Genomic DNA, 14,848 nt, shown 5'->3' with positions numbered 1-14,848 from the left:
CACATTCTTTCAAATAAAAGCATGGTCAGGCCTATCACAGCAATACCCCACTCCTGGTACCAACTTCTGTGTTAGTCAGGGTTCTCTTGAGTCACAGAACTTGCAGATAGTCTCTATATAGTAAAGGAATTTATTGATGACTTACAGTCTGCAGTCCAAATCCCAACAGCCATCAAAAGAAGAGAACCATGTATTACTAACAGCAAGAGAGAATTGAATGTGGAGGAATATATTTTATTTGTACTTTTTTTTATTTACTCAATTAACATCCTACTCACTGTGTCCATCCAACCAGCCTTTCCACATCCGCCCCTTAGTCCTCAGATCAGGTGTGGGCCCCTGGGTCTCCACCTGTTCTTGCACATCAAGACTCTGCAAGGAGATACTCATCCTATCCCACTGAGAACTAAGGCACCCCAACTAGAATAGCAACCCAAATTTTTATTGTGTTGTTTGTGTTGCTTTTGTCTATCTTACTGAGTTCTTTATAAATTTTGCATTAAAGTCCTCTAAGAGATGCATGGTTGGTAAAGATGCTTTGCCAATCAGCAGACCAGCATTTTGTCCTCTTGAGAGTGTCCTCTGCTTTGCAGTTTCATAAGGTAACATTTATACATTTTTAATCCTAGAGCCTGAACCAATGTTATTCTGTTCATAAAATTGTCTCCAATACCAGTGATCTAAAAGTTATTCCCACTTTTTTGTTTGTTTGTTTGTTTGTTTGTTTTACTATGAGTTTTACAGTATCTGGTTTTATGTTGAGGTCCTTGATCCACTTGAATGCTGTACAGCTTGATATATGTGGCTATTTTAGAATTCTTTTACAGGTAAACATGCATATAGAAATCTAGCAACATTTCTTGAAGGTAAATTTTACTCAGCATTGTAAGATATTTCATTTTTAAAAAATATTCATGTGCCCATAGGTGTATGGACTTATTCTGTGTCTGAATTGTATCCATTTGAGGAGTGTGTCTTCTACTGTACCAAACCCATATAGTTTTTATCACTATTGTTCTGGAGTAGAAGTTAAATTCAGGACTGTCATATTTCCAGGAGATCTTTTATTGACAGGTTTGTTTGACTATTATGGTTTTTTTATAATTTTTCATGTGAACTTGTAAATTACACATTCAAGGTCCCTTAAAATTGTTTTGGAATTTTTATTGGGATTGCACTGAATATGTAGGTGACTTTTGGTAAGATGGCCATTTTCCCTATGCAAATCCTACATATCCATGATCATTGTAGTACTTTTTATCTTCTGATATCTTCTTCAGTTTCTTTCTTCATGGACTTAAGTTCTTGTCATACATATATTTTAGTTGTTTGAATAGTTACACCAAGACTTTTTATATTATTCATGGCCATTGTAAAGGATGTTGTTTCTCTAATTTCTTGTTATGTTTATCATTTGTATGAAGGAGAACTACTGATTTCTTTGTGGTATTTGTTGTTGTTGTTGTGGCTGCTGTTGAGCATCTTTGCTGTTGGTGTTTATCATTTGGAAAAGCTCTCTTGTAGAATTTTTGGATATGCTTCTGTATACTATCATATCATCACTAAATATGGATATTTCCATATTTCTAATTTGTATAGCCTTGATCTCCTTTCATTCTCTCATTACTCTGCCTAGAAATTCAAGTAGTATGTGAATAGAAATATATTCTAAAGAGTAGCTGGTCTTGTCCAGGATTTTAGTGTAATTTCTTGAAGTTTATCTGCATTTGGGTTTATGTTGCCAATTGGCTTGCTGCATATTGCTTTGATCTAGCTTAGATATGTGCCCTGTACCATGATTTCTCTAATACATGTACCCTGAATGAGGGCTAGATTTTTTTAAAAGACATTTTCCAAACCTAGTGAGATAATCATATGATTTTTTTTTCTATCAGTTTCTTTTTTGGTGGGTTATGTTGAAGGGTTTTTGTTTTATTTTAAACAGTTCTTGTTAGCTCTTGATGGCTGGTGTCTTTGATGTATTCCTGCGTTCAGTTTACAAGTATTTATTGAGGGTTTTTCAGCAATGTTCAAAAAATAAATTGGTTTAAAGTTCTCATTCTTTGTTGAGTTGCATGATTTAGGTAATGGGGTAAATGTAACCTCATATTAGAGTGTTCCATCTATTTTTATTTTGTGGAACAGTTCGGTTAGTATGGTATTGGCTGTTTCTGAAAGTTTGTTATAAAACTCCTCTAAAACTTTCTGGTCCTGGGATTTTGTTGTTTGGGAGATTTTAATAATTGCTTATATTTCTTAAGGGAAAATAGGCTAGCTTAAATAGTAGTAGTCCTGATTTTGCATTAACTTTCATAAGTACTATCTGTTTAGAAAATAAATCATTTCCTTGAGATTTCCCAATTTTCTTGTGTAAAAATTTAAACTAAGATCTAATGATTCTTTGATTTCCGCAGTGTCAGTTTTATGCCTCTCTTGTCATTACTGTTGAATTTATTTGGAAACGGTCTCTCTAGGACATCAGATCTAACCAAAAATGAAAGATGTCTCCACATAATAGTAAAATCCCCAAATATGGGGAACAAAAAAATTTTAAAGTAACAAAAATTTGTTAAGTAATATATATTGTCAAACGAATCAGAATTACACCCATCTTCTCAATAGAGAATCTACATCCAGAAGGGGCTAGGCTGATAACTTACAGACCCTGATACATCACAGATATTATCTCACACTATTATATCCAGCAAAAGTTTCAATCACCAAAAATGGAGTAAGCAAGATAATCCATGACAACAGAATCTAGTATCAAGAGGAGTAAAACGTCACGATTATACTACATACAGTTAAGAATCTATAAGAGGTAGGATCTCAGGGTTGTTTCAGTTTGCATTTCCCTAATGCCTAAGATGCTGATCATTTCTTTAGGTGCTTCTCAGCCATTCAGTATTCCTCAGTTGAGAATTCTATGTTTTGCTTGGTACTACTTTTTTTTAATAGGGTTATTTGAGTCTCTGGAATCTAACTTCTTGAGCTTTTTGTATATTGGATATTGGACCTCTAAAGTATGTAGGATTGGTAAAGATCTTTACCCAATATGTTTATTGCCGTTTTTGTCCTGTTGACCATGTCCATGCATCCCATATACAGTTGCCAAATCCAAACAGTATTTTGGAGGCCAAAATGTGCTTGCTGGCAGGAGCCTGATATAGCTGTCTCCTGAGGTGCTCTGTCAGTGCCTGACAAATAAAGAGGTGGATGCTCTTAGCATACCATTGAACTGAGCACAGGGTCCATAATGGAGGACCTATAGAAAGGACTCAAGGAGTGAGGAGTTTACAGCCCCATAGGAGGAACAACAGTAAGAACAGTATCCCCAGATTTCCCAGGAACTAAACCATGAACCAAAGAGTGCACGTGGAGGGAGCAATGGCTCTAGCCACATATGGAGCAAGGATGGCTTTGTAGACTTCAATTGTAGGAGGGGCTCTTGGTCCTGTGAAAACTCAATTCACCAGTGTAGGGGAATTCAAGGACAGGGAATCAGGAGTGTGTAGGTTGTTGAGCAGGGGGAGGGGGAATGTGATAGGTGGGTTTTGGAGGTGAAAGAAGGAAAGGGGATAACATTTGAGATGTTAATAAAGAAAATATCTAATTAAAAAATCTTGGAATTAAAAAAATTAAAGTACAAGAAATTAGTAATTTCATATTATTAAAACCAATAGAACTGGAACCCTTGCACAGACACACAAAAACAGACAATTCTACCACCAACATCAATTCAAAAGGAATTAACAACCCTTGGACATTAATATCTGTCAAAATTAATGTACTCAAATCCTCAGTAAAATGTTATAGACTAACAGATTGAATTCATATGCACAATGCTTCATTCTATTATATACAAGAGAATTCAGAGATACAAGGCACATACCTAAACCTTATAAAGGCAATATATGTCAAGCCAATAGTTAACATCAAATTAAATGGATTGAAGCTTAAAAGAATTCCACTAATTTCAAGGACAAAACATGGCTTTCCACTCTCTTACTCTCTCTTCAATGTAGTCCTTGAAGTTCTACATATTGGAATAAGACAACTAAAGGAGTTTAAAGGGATACAAACTGCAAAGAAAAAGTATCACTGTTAGATGATATGATCCTACATATATTAGAGCATACTTAGTTTCTACTAGAGAATTCCTTCACCAGAGAAACACCTTTAGCAAAGTTGATGGCTTCAAATAAAACTTAAAAAATTAAGTTAGCCTTCATTATACAAGGGTAAAAGGGATGAGAAAGATTTGGAGACTCAATAGTTTTCATTGTATATGAAGACTATTTTAGAGTCATAGTGTGACTCTAAAAAAGCAAGAGAAAGACCAGTATGACAAGGTTCTTCAAGACTCTGGAGAAAGAAATTGAGGAAGATATGATCAAATAGAAAAATCTCCCATTCTCATGGGTAGTGATGAATTGTATTTCTAACAATGTGGAAGTCCAAGCTACCCAAAAGAGGTAAAATAATCCAAGACAATAGTAGAAATTCCAGAAGAGTCACCATCCATGACTTAAAGAACAAGTACTTTTTCAACAACTTATTCAAGTTTTCAGAGAACTCAAATGATTTAAATAAATATGAATATATATCACTTTCTTGTTATACTCTTTCACATGGAAAATTGGATGTTTGCCCTTATGGTGACTTCTTATGGCTGGGCTTGTCAACATTCATTCTTAGATGGGAAAAGGTCTCACAGCATTTGCTTGAAGAGCAATTGAATTACCTCTATGAAGACAATGATAGTGGACAGCTTCTGAAGTAGGGGGATTAATAATCTTTAGAGGCTTAGCCACCTGTGAGTTGCTTTGTTCTTGGATCACTTCATACAAATGACCATTTGTGTAGCCCTTGTTAAACTCACCCTGTCACAAATAACAAAAGCAACCAAAATAAAACTCCAGAAAGTATTTCTTGAGAAAAAAATGTTAAAGTTCAAGGGAGATAGATGTAAATTAGAGAGTCTGAAATGTAAATGTGATCAAAATCTATCATGTACTTGAATGAAATCTCAAATGAATCACATAAAAGATGAAATCAAAACACATGGTAGTACTATATGATCATAAATATTCATAATGTGAAACAAAGTGCACTTTAATTCAAGTGTGCACAGTTAAAAGTAAGAGTAAGGGAACCTTGATGATTCCACTTGGAATCCTCCCTTCAAGTGACATGTGTAGTTAAGGCAGAGGGTCTCAAACTGTTACAAAACTTTAGGGGTAAAGACCCTTTTAAAGTGGATAGAAATCCTAAATATCACATGTTAACATTATAATTCATAACATTATATATTTACAGTTACGAAGAAGGAATGAAAATATTTGTTTGATCATTATCACAATATGAGGAACATTGGTAAATGGTTTTAGCATTTGACATGTTTAGACACACTGTTTTTTAGGGAAGAAGACCATAGTGTATTAATTTTGAAATGATGGTAATTTGTGTCATCCTGCTGTATTAATACATATTTTAGCACTGTATTTTTTTGGCCTCCACTTGGAGGTAATAAATTTTCTTAGTGTATTGAACTTATTTACATTCTTCATTCAATTTTCATCTGTGTGGTTGAATAAAGAGGATAAAGTCATAGTTGACAGTGTAATATACTATTTAGGAAACTAGGAGGCTACTATTATATTTGGAAAAATCTGAGTACTCACTAATTTCAAGATTTGGTCAAAATACTTTTTAATGAGAGAGTAAAGATTTGTTATTGTTGCCTAACTCTAGTCCCTGGATTAGGGCTTGCAAATGAAACTCACTGGTCAGTTACTTGGAGGAACAGATTGTTCTTGAATATTCAAGTCAATATGTAAGTTTTACAAGCATTCTATCTTAACAGGCATGGAGTCAAACATTTCTTCTTGGTTTAAACCAAGAAATAACTCATAAACATAGAGCAATGTATATGTCCTATTTCTACAATCAACAAAGAGAGTTGGTTGATCAGCACATGCAATGAGGTTTTTCTGAGTCTGTTTTAGAACCTGAGGAAGAGATATTTATTTTAACAACATTTACATTAATAAAAATAAAACATATACAATTGAATTTCTACAGATCTAAATAGGATAGAAAGATAGTGTGAGCTCAAGACAAAGTTTGTTCCAGTTTAAATGTTTGTTGACACGTATCCTGACATAGGGTATGGCCAAAAATATCTGTATTTCTTACCTATTGTATATTATCAATAAGAGTGATAATTAGACTATATTTGAATAAGTAGTCACAACTCACCAATTATGTGTAGAAAGAAAGAACATGCTACACATCTATAGTAGTCATTTCATTTTATCTAAGCCAGTGTTGTCATCTCATATATATATATATATATATATATATATATATATATATATATATATATATATATATTTGAGACAGGGTTTCCCTTTATAGCCCTGTATGTCCTGAAACTTACTTTGTAGATCAGGCTGGCCTCGAAATCATAAATCCTCCTGCCTCTGACTCCCAAGTGCTGGGATTAAAGTTGTGTGCCACCACTGCTAGGCCCTCTTTTCTATTTCTATTGAACTAAAAACAAATTATAAAACAAATTATTTTCAAAACTCAATATGAGTTTTCATAGGAGGAAAAACAATACTAATTTTCTGCTTCCTATACCAACTTCCTTTATAGGTAAAATTTCTTCTTAAATTTTAAGTATTTATAATAAAAAACAGCATAATCTTTATTAGAAAGAAAAATTTTACAAATTACTCAGAAAATTCATAAAATATTCCATTTAAACAGAGTTCATATTTAGTGAAAAATACTATTTAAAACTATATGCTAGACAGCAAGATAGGGTTTATTTATCTCTTGATAATGAAGCAGATTCTTTATACTCTAAGGTTAGTGGATAACAGCTGATGGAAAGTTAGCCTGATTCACTTTCCTCATTATTATGAACAGAAGAGAAATAAACATGGTTGTTCAAATATTGACACAAAGGAATACAAAGTCTTCTGTTTATTTTTCCAAGGCTGATGACACTCGATCAAATGGTATTTCTAGTTTGACTTTTTTTTGACCACCAAAACAATGATCTCAAAAGTGGTTTCACATTAACAGTCTATCAACCCAGTTTCAGAATTACAGCTTCTGATATATCGATTGTCATGGATAGACTTTTCAATCATGTGTCCTATTGATAATGATAATTTTGGATAACTATTTATATATTTTTCCCTTTTTAGTGTAAATTTTCACACACATGACACTAAGTTTCCTACAACCCACAAGTCTCCGTTCCTACACCTGCCATTCCTATCCTATTCCCTCATCACTTTTCCATTCAAACTTATGCACTTAACTTACTTTGTTTTAAAATTGCTCTATACACTTAGTGAACTTGTATGGATGTAGATATAGAATACGGGCATATATAACTGCAATAAAAATCCTGTAGTGTAGTCATTATGGCCTACTTACTAGAGAATGATATCAGCAATAAATGTCCTCTACATTATTAACTTAATTTTTATGTCTCTTACTCCATTTTAACTTAAGTATTCTAGGCTTTAATCCGTACAATTAACATTAGTGAAGAATATGGACAAACATGTCTTGTTTCATACTGACTAGAAATATTTAACTTCATCATGTGTTATAATTTAAAAAGTTGAAAAGGATTCTAGCTGTGTACTGAAACACCAAAGATTAATAAATATGTTTTTTTAAGGATTAAAAAATGTAGCATAAAATATACATATCAGAGTATATTGAAAGTATATGAGTTCATGAGAGTATTACATAAAACCAAAACTGGGAATAAATTAATATTCTAGATGAACAAGAACAAACAATTAACATGTACTGGTACCCTGTACCACAAAAGGAACAGATTTCATTGTAGAGGTTGTGACCCCATTAACTATCACAATGAAATATTCTGAATATTAGATATATATGTTAGAATTCATAACTTGAAAAATATACTTATGAAGTTACAATTGATAATTTTAAGAAAGGAGGTCACCACAACATGAGGATTTTAATTAAAGGATTGCAACATTGGGAATGTTGAGGACCACTGACTTATGTAGTGTAATATTTTATACTATTCAGAGCATGGCCCTATGAAGCTGTCATTTAAATACTTGTGTATTCATTACCACAGCAAGAGGCAAAGTATTTTAACTATTTTATTTCTACCACTCAGTTAGTAATATTCACTGTGGATATTAAGAATGGATAGTATAGAGCCGGGCATGGTGGTGCATGCTTTTAATTCCAGCAGAGGCAGGCAAATTTCTGAGATTGAGGCCAACGTGGTCTACAAAGTGAGTTCCAGGACAGCTAAGGCTATACAGAGAAACCCTGTCTCAAAAAAATGGATAATATGGCTAAGTATTCTTTCAAGCATATCTCTATATGCATGCTTCTAACACCTCTTTACTATGAGTGCCAAGATCAGTGCCATCCCCTGAAGCTGATGCAATCATGAAGGCAGATTATAGACATGGTAATTATGATTTAGCTCTTGAGTGTAGAATTTGAATCAAATGACACCTAAAGTAAATATCACAGTGACACTTTTCTATCTTTATGTCAAATATTAGTCTCAAGAGCAAAAGCTTCTTTGAGCTTCTTGTCCTCCTTATCATTTTGGTAGCTAATTTATAAACATTATATACAATATCCATTTCCACAGGGAAGACAGAATTTGATGTGTAATTTGGAATGTCTTCTCTGGAAGCTAGGTTAGTGACTAAACATCAAATAAAACAGGTATGTTTGCCAATGGACAGCTGTGCTTCATTACACAGACACCAGAATTATGTTAAAATAGGAAATGCTTTATGGGAAAATGATCTTCAAATATCTGTCTCTAAATAAATTTATAATTAAAAATTAATGGAAAAAGGCCAAGACCATTATGGGTGCTTCCTTCCCTTGGGTTGTGTTCTTCAATTGTGTAAAAAATTATGGTTTAGCCAGTCAAGAGATAGAAGCCAGTGAGAAGTACACATTCATGGTTTCTGCATCAGCTCCTGCCTGCACATTCCTGCCATGTATTGGTTCTATCCTGACTTCCTTAGATGATGATCACTAATATAGAAGTTTAAACCAAATACACTCGTTTTATCTACAAATTGTTTCTTTGGTGATTTTTCATTATAGAAGAGAAACTGTAACTAAACTAAATTGTTACCAATAAATTGGAATATACTTGTGACAGAACACACTGTGTTTTAAGAAGTATTTTTTGAAATTTAGGTGTAAAAAGTAATTGAGTGTTGAGAACTCAGTAGTAGAGTGTTCTTTTGGAGTTTGAAAGATAAGCATGTTTGAGAGCAGTCTCCTGGATAGAGGCCTGGTTTATAAAGATTCAGTAGGAAGTTTATATGCTCTATAGGAACACTAGCTATTTTGATTTAAGATTCTGCATTTATTTATTTGGTGCTGATGAAACAGCTGTGATTATCAAGATATGAGAAATATTAAGAGGACAATTTTTCTTTTGCAGAAAACTTAAAGCCGGTCAGCTGGAGCTGAGAAATAAGTTGTAATTAAGAAGTCAACAGCATTTCTGAGGTGAAATCCTCTGAGAAGTGTTTCCTGACAATCATCACATTGAGGCCTTGTTCTACAGATGACTGAGGGTTCTACCTCAAACTGCCAAGTCACCCAGGGAGTATTAGTCTTGAAGGTATGAAAAGGTCTGTTAATGTTTGAAGTGTCTGTAATGACCATTTGGGCTAGACACTAAACTGTGAGTATAGCATATCTTTACCAATTATTCCTTTTTGTTCTAATCACATTTGGTTTTATTGTGGGTTTCTGGAATATCTACCACCTGGCTCTAATACTTACAGGCAGATTAAAATTTGGGCTCACTCACATGGTATGTGTTCTAAGATGGGCCAGACAGTAGTAGACGAATATATCAATTTATGTGACAAGTGTTTTCATACATATCTTGTGGACATGAGAAATTTTAGAAGTTGTATATCAGAAAAGTTGTGCCTGGGTTCTTGTCCCAATCTCTCAACTAGATGGCTTGCCTGGCTAGTTACAGGGAATGACCAGTTCAGATTCCCTAACCCCTGTTATAAAGAAAGGTTGCTTATGACACTCTCACTGATTTCTGTGTATTTCTATTGCCTTAGGTTTATAGCTCTTCCCATAGATACCACCCATATTCCAAATTTCTTCACCAACACTCTTTGTCTGCATCATCCACAATACCAGGTTCTTCTTATTGCCAATTCCACTCTATACTCTTACAGTCTTCTCACCCCATCTACTTAAAATGTCTATTCTGTTTCCCCTTTGAAGTGATATTTAATGTTCCCTACTTGGGCATTACTTATACATAGTTTTTTTTTTATTTTTTCTTTTTGTTTTTGTATCTTGAATTAGCAGCATGATTAACTGATATTATCCACTAAAAGTGGGTACATACCATGTCTAACATTCTAGGTTGGAATACCTCACAGGATGCTCTTTACTATCTCCATTCATTATCTTGCAAATTTCATGATGGTATCATATTTTAATGGCTCAGTAATACTCATTTCTTTACCGATTCATCAATTGACATAGTAAATTGTTTTGAGTTTCTGCTCTAATACATAAAGCTGCTATGAACATAGATGAACAAGTGCCCTAAATTGTGGCAAACTGTCCTCTGCATATATCCTTGGTTTCATATAGGTCAGTCTTGAGATAAGTAGAGTCCTAATATTCTGAGAAATTCCTACGCTGATTTCTGAATTGTCTATACATTTCTGCCATCCCACTAGGAATAAGCTTTCACAAGCTTTTGTAATCCAAAGTCCTAGTGCACATACTACTAATAAACAACACCATCAGGCTCTCCATAGCAATACCCTGCATGTTCTTTTATTGGAATTTTGTTGTAATCAGTGTACTGGCTGCAATTTAGGTCCTCTGGAGACAAGTTAGAGTCATCTGAGATAAAGGAGCCTCAGTTGAGAAAATACCTCATAGGGTCACATTGTAAGGCATTTCACAATTATTGATCATAGGGAGAAGGACCATACCCCATGATAAGTTTTGCCAGTCATGGGATGGTCACTCTGGGTTCCATAACAAACCAAGCTTAGTCAAAAAGTAAAGCAAGCCAGTATTCAGCATTCCTCCATTGCCTGTGTATCAACACCTCATTCTTTGTTCTTTCTGCATTTGGTTTCTGTTCAGACTTCTTTCAATGCTATGTGGAACTGTAACAAAAACAACAAAAAACCTTATTTTGTTGTTTTTGTTGTTTTATTCTGTTTTTCTTTCCTTAAATTGTGTTTTTGTTATATTATTTGTTATTTTGTCATTGTGTTTGCCTGTATCAAGCTTAAAAATTCTTACTGTACAATCTAAGTCCACCCCCACCATTACTTATTACAAACATAGGGTATATTTACTTATATGTTGATGAAATATATTGTGTTCAATAATACAAAATTACTATGAGGAGAGAGGATAAAGAAAGACTAATGGCTTACAGGAGAGGGATGAACCTCTAAAGAAAGGGGAAATAAATAGATAATTATGAATAGAAAGGGTGTGTTTGGGGGCTGAGTAGAAAAGATCATGCTATTCAAAATTGAATGGGAAGAATCAGTGTGGGAAAATGAAAAATGTGAGGAGACATCCAGAAGCATAAGTCACTTGAAAAACCATTTTCTGAAGAAAATGCTACTTACAAGTTTCATTATCTATGAAAGAAATCTAATCAGAATCATTATATATTTGGGGAAACAAAGATACAAAAATCATTTTTCAACACCAAATGAAATCTCCAGTGCCAAATTGCAGTACATCTAACTGAGTTGGTTTGCAAATGGACACCTGAAAATTTCCCAAAAAGCCAGTACACTTGAAAAGGTAATGCATTCTCTACAAAAAAAAGTGATGGTAAGGCTGTATTGCTGAGGTCAAGACCTACTTACTCAATAAACATGGAACAGTTTAGTGGAGGACTACGTAGAAGCCTCATATCATATTTCAGTGTCTATATCATATATGAGGTTCATTGATAATATATTAGTGTCTTGGTCATTACTCCCCAGTGAAGATTCCTTTTCTAAGCAATAAGAATGAAGAATTAAGCCCATACCTGTAAGGACTGTAGAGAATGAGAAACTAGGAAAATTCAGAAGGAAACGGGATGTCTCCATCAAATCTTTCACATCAGTCTTCATGCTGAGGAGGGTGAAAGTTTCTAAATATATTTGCAACCAAAGAATCAGTGATTTCTTAACTCTAAGGGACTGACACATTTATGACCTTAGAAATACTATAGTATTATGCACATGGGATGTACAGGTCTCAGACCACAAGCTTTCCAGTGTTGAGAAGGGAAATGAAAACATTCAGCAATTCCTAAGATAGGCATTACCTCCTTTATAAAAATCCAAAATGAAGAATTTCCCCAAGAGTCACATAGGCTATACAACCTATACTTGAGAGAAGGTTTGTATTACCATTAGTATATGGCTAATTCACGTATTCTCAGTGATATTTTTGGAGGTTTATTTGATCTCATAACACTTTCTCTGGGCATTTATAAAACTTCCTTGTTTGTTCTCCAGTTTGAGTATGTATGAGACTTTCTTAGGCATGGATGTGTCTCTGTGTCTGTATGAGTTTTTGTACATTGTCTCTTCCTTTCTTATGTGCATGTGCTTGTTTTATAGTATTTTGGCTTGTTTCATTTAATTTAATTTATCTTATTTTATAACACTCCTTTCTTTTTCATTTTAAATACTACTTAGTTTCTAATGAGCATTATCACAAAGGATTATGGATTTGGGTAATGTGATGTGGAGAGTAAACAGAAAGAGATTTAGAACAAGAAGTATTTAGTATATAGTCTATGAAAAAGAAAACTTTTTCTATTTAATTGTACTTAAAAGAAAAAATGTATTTATTTTAGTTACTTAAATAATACATTCTCAGACTTACATGTCAGTCCTTATTTTGCCTACCATTATTCCAATTTTCTCGACGTTCTTGCACCAAAACCTACTTAAATTATTAATCCTTCTCACAAACTCACTTCTTTCAAACCATATGTGCTATAAATAGACTTTCCTTTTATTCTAACCAGTTTTAATTGCTCTTTTCCTTCAGCTCCTTTTTTTTTCTTTTTTACAGGTGGGTCATCATTGCAAACAAAATGAAGTTATGATTATGAATTGTAGATTGCATGTAATCCAGATATTATAAACATGACAGAATTAAAATTAAAAAGGCCATACAATCTAGACATTTCTCTACAATGTGTTATTTAAAGGAATTCAAATAAGCATTTACTTCTTCCCATAGATAATTGCATCAACATTCATAGTATGATATAGAATCAACTTCAAATATATGAAAAATTTTCAAATGTATAAATGTGTTTTGTATTTTAAAAGGTATACTTCTTAGCCATCAAAATGGGAGAACCATATATTATACATTACTAACATCATGAGTGTATTGAATGTACTGGTCTAGGTTTTATTTCTATTTTATTTAATTTATTTATTGAAATTTTATCGCACTCAGAGTGTCCATCCAACAAGCTTTCCCCCATTAACCTCCTACTACTCAGAGCATATGAGGTCCTATTCCCCCCCCCATCCCATCCTGAGAAATCAAGTCTCTATAAGACTATGCTCATCTTCTCCCACTGAAGTCTGACAGGGCATCCTACCTACAACTGTACTCCAAAGTAATTATATTGTTTTGGGTTGTTGTTTTAGATCTTATTGAACTCTTCATAAATTTTGGACAACATCCCTTATGAGTTGTAGGATAGGAAAATACCCTTTGCTAATCTCTAGGCTGCCATTTTGTTCACTTGACTGTGTCCTTTGTTTTCCAGAAGCTTTGCAGATTCATGAGGTCACATTTATCAGTTTTTGACCTTAGAGCATGAGTCAGTCATGTCCAGTTCAGGAAATTCCCTTCTGTACCAATGCCTTCAATGATGTTTCCAACATTCTCTACTATAATATTTAGTGTATCTTGTTTTATGCTGAAGTCCTTGTTCCACTTGAAATTCAGTTTTGTTCAGAACAATAAATATGGTTCTATATGCTGTCTTGTACATTTGGACATCTATGTAGATGCCCAGTACAATTTTTAAAAAAATGCTTACTACTCCTCATTGTAAGCTTTATGATTCTTTAAAATATTCAAGTGTTGATAGGAATGATGGTTTATTGCTAGATATTGAAGTTTTTAAGTGTCTATGAGATAATCTTATATTTTTCTATGAGTTGATTTTGTGGTGGATTATTTTGTTATGATTTTTGAATCATTCAGGCTTGATCCTTATGGATATTGTCTATGATATGTTACTGCAGTCAGCTTGCAAGTATTTATTAAGTGCTTTTGTAAATGTTAAAATGTGAAAGTAATCTGAAGTTCCTTTCTTGGTTGAGCTATGGCATGATTAATTATCAGGGTGAATGTGGCTTCATAGAGTGAGTTTAGAGTATATTATCTCTATTTAATTTGTGGAACCATTTGAGGACTATTTAAATTAGCTAGTTCTTAAAGTTAAGTAGAGTTCTGAACTAAAACATTCCGGTCCTGAGGTTTTGTTGTTTGGGAAAATTTTAAAGACTGCTTATATTTCTTTTCTTTACTTTACTTTTTTTTTTTTTTGTTAGCAATGGATCAACTTTATTTTTTCCCCATTTTTATTAGATATTTTCTTTATTTACATTTCAAATGCTATCCCGAAAGGTCCCTATACCCTCAACCTACCCCTGCTCCCCTACCCACACACTCCAAATTCTTGGCCCTGGTATTCCCCTGTGCTGGGTCATATAAAATTTGCAAGACCAAGGGGCCTCTCCTCCCAATG

Source organism: Mus pahari, chromosome 18, assembly GCF_900095145.1.
Source record: "Mus pahari chromosome 18, PAHARI_EIJ_v1.1, whole genome shotgun sequence".
NCBI classification, from domain to species: Eukaryota; Metazoa; Chordata; class Mammalia; order Rodentia; family Muridae; genus Mus; species Mus pahari.
The sequence above is the reverse complement of the archived record's forward strand: the minus strand, read 5'-3'. Positions refer to the sequence as shown.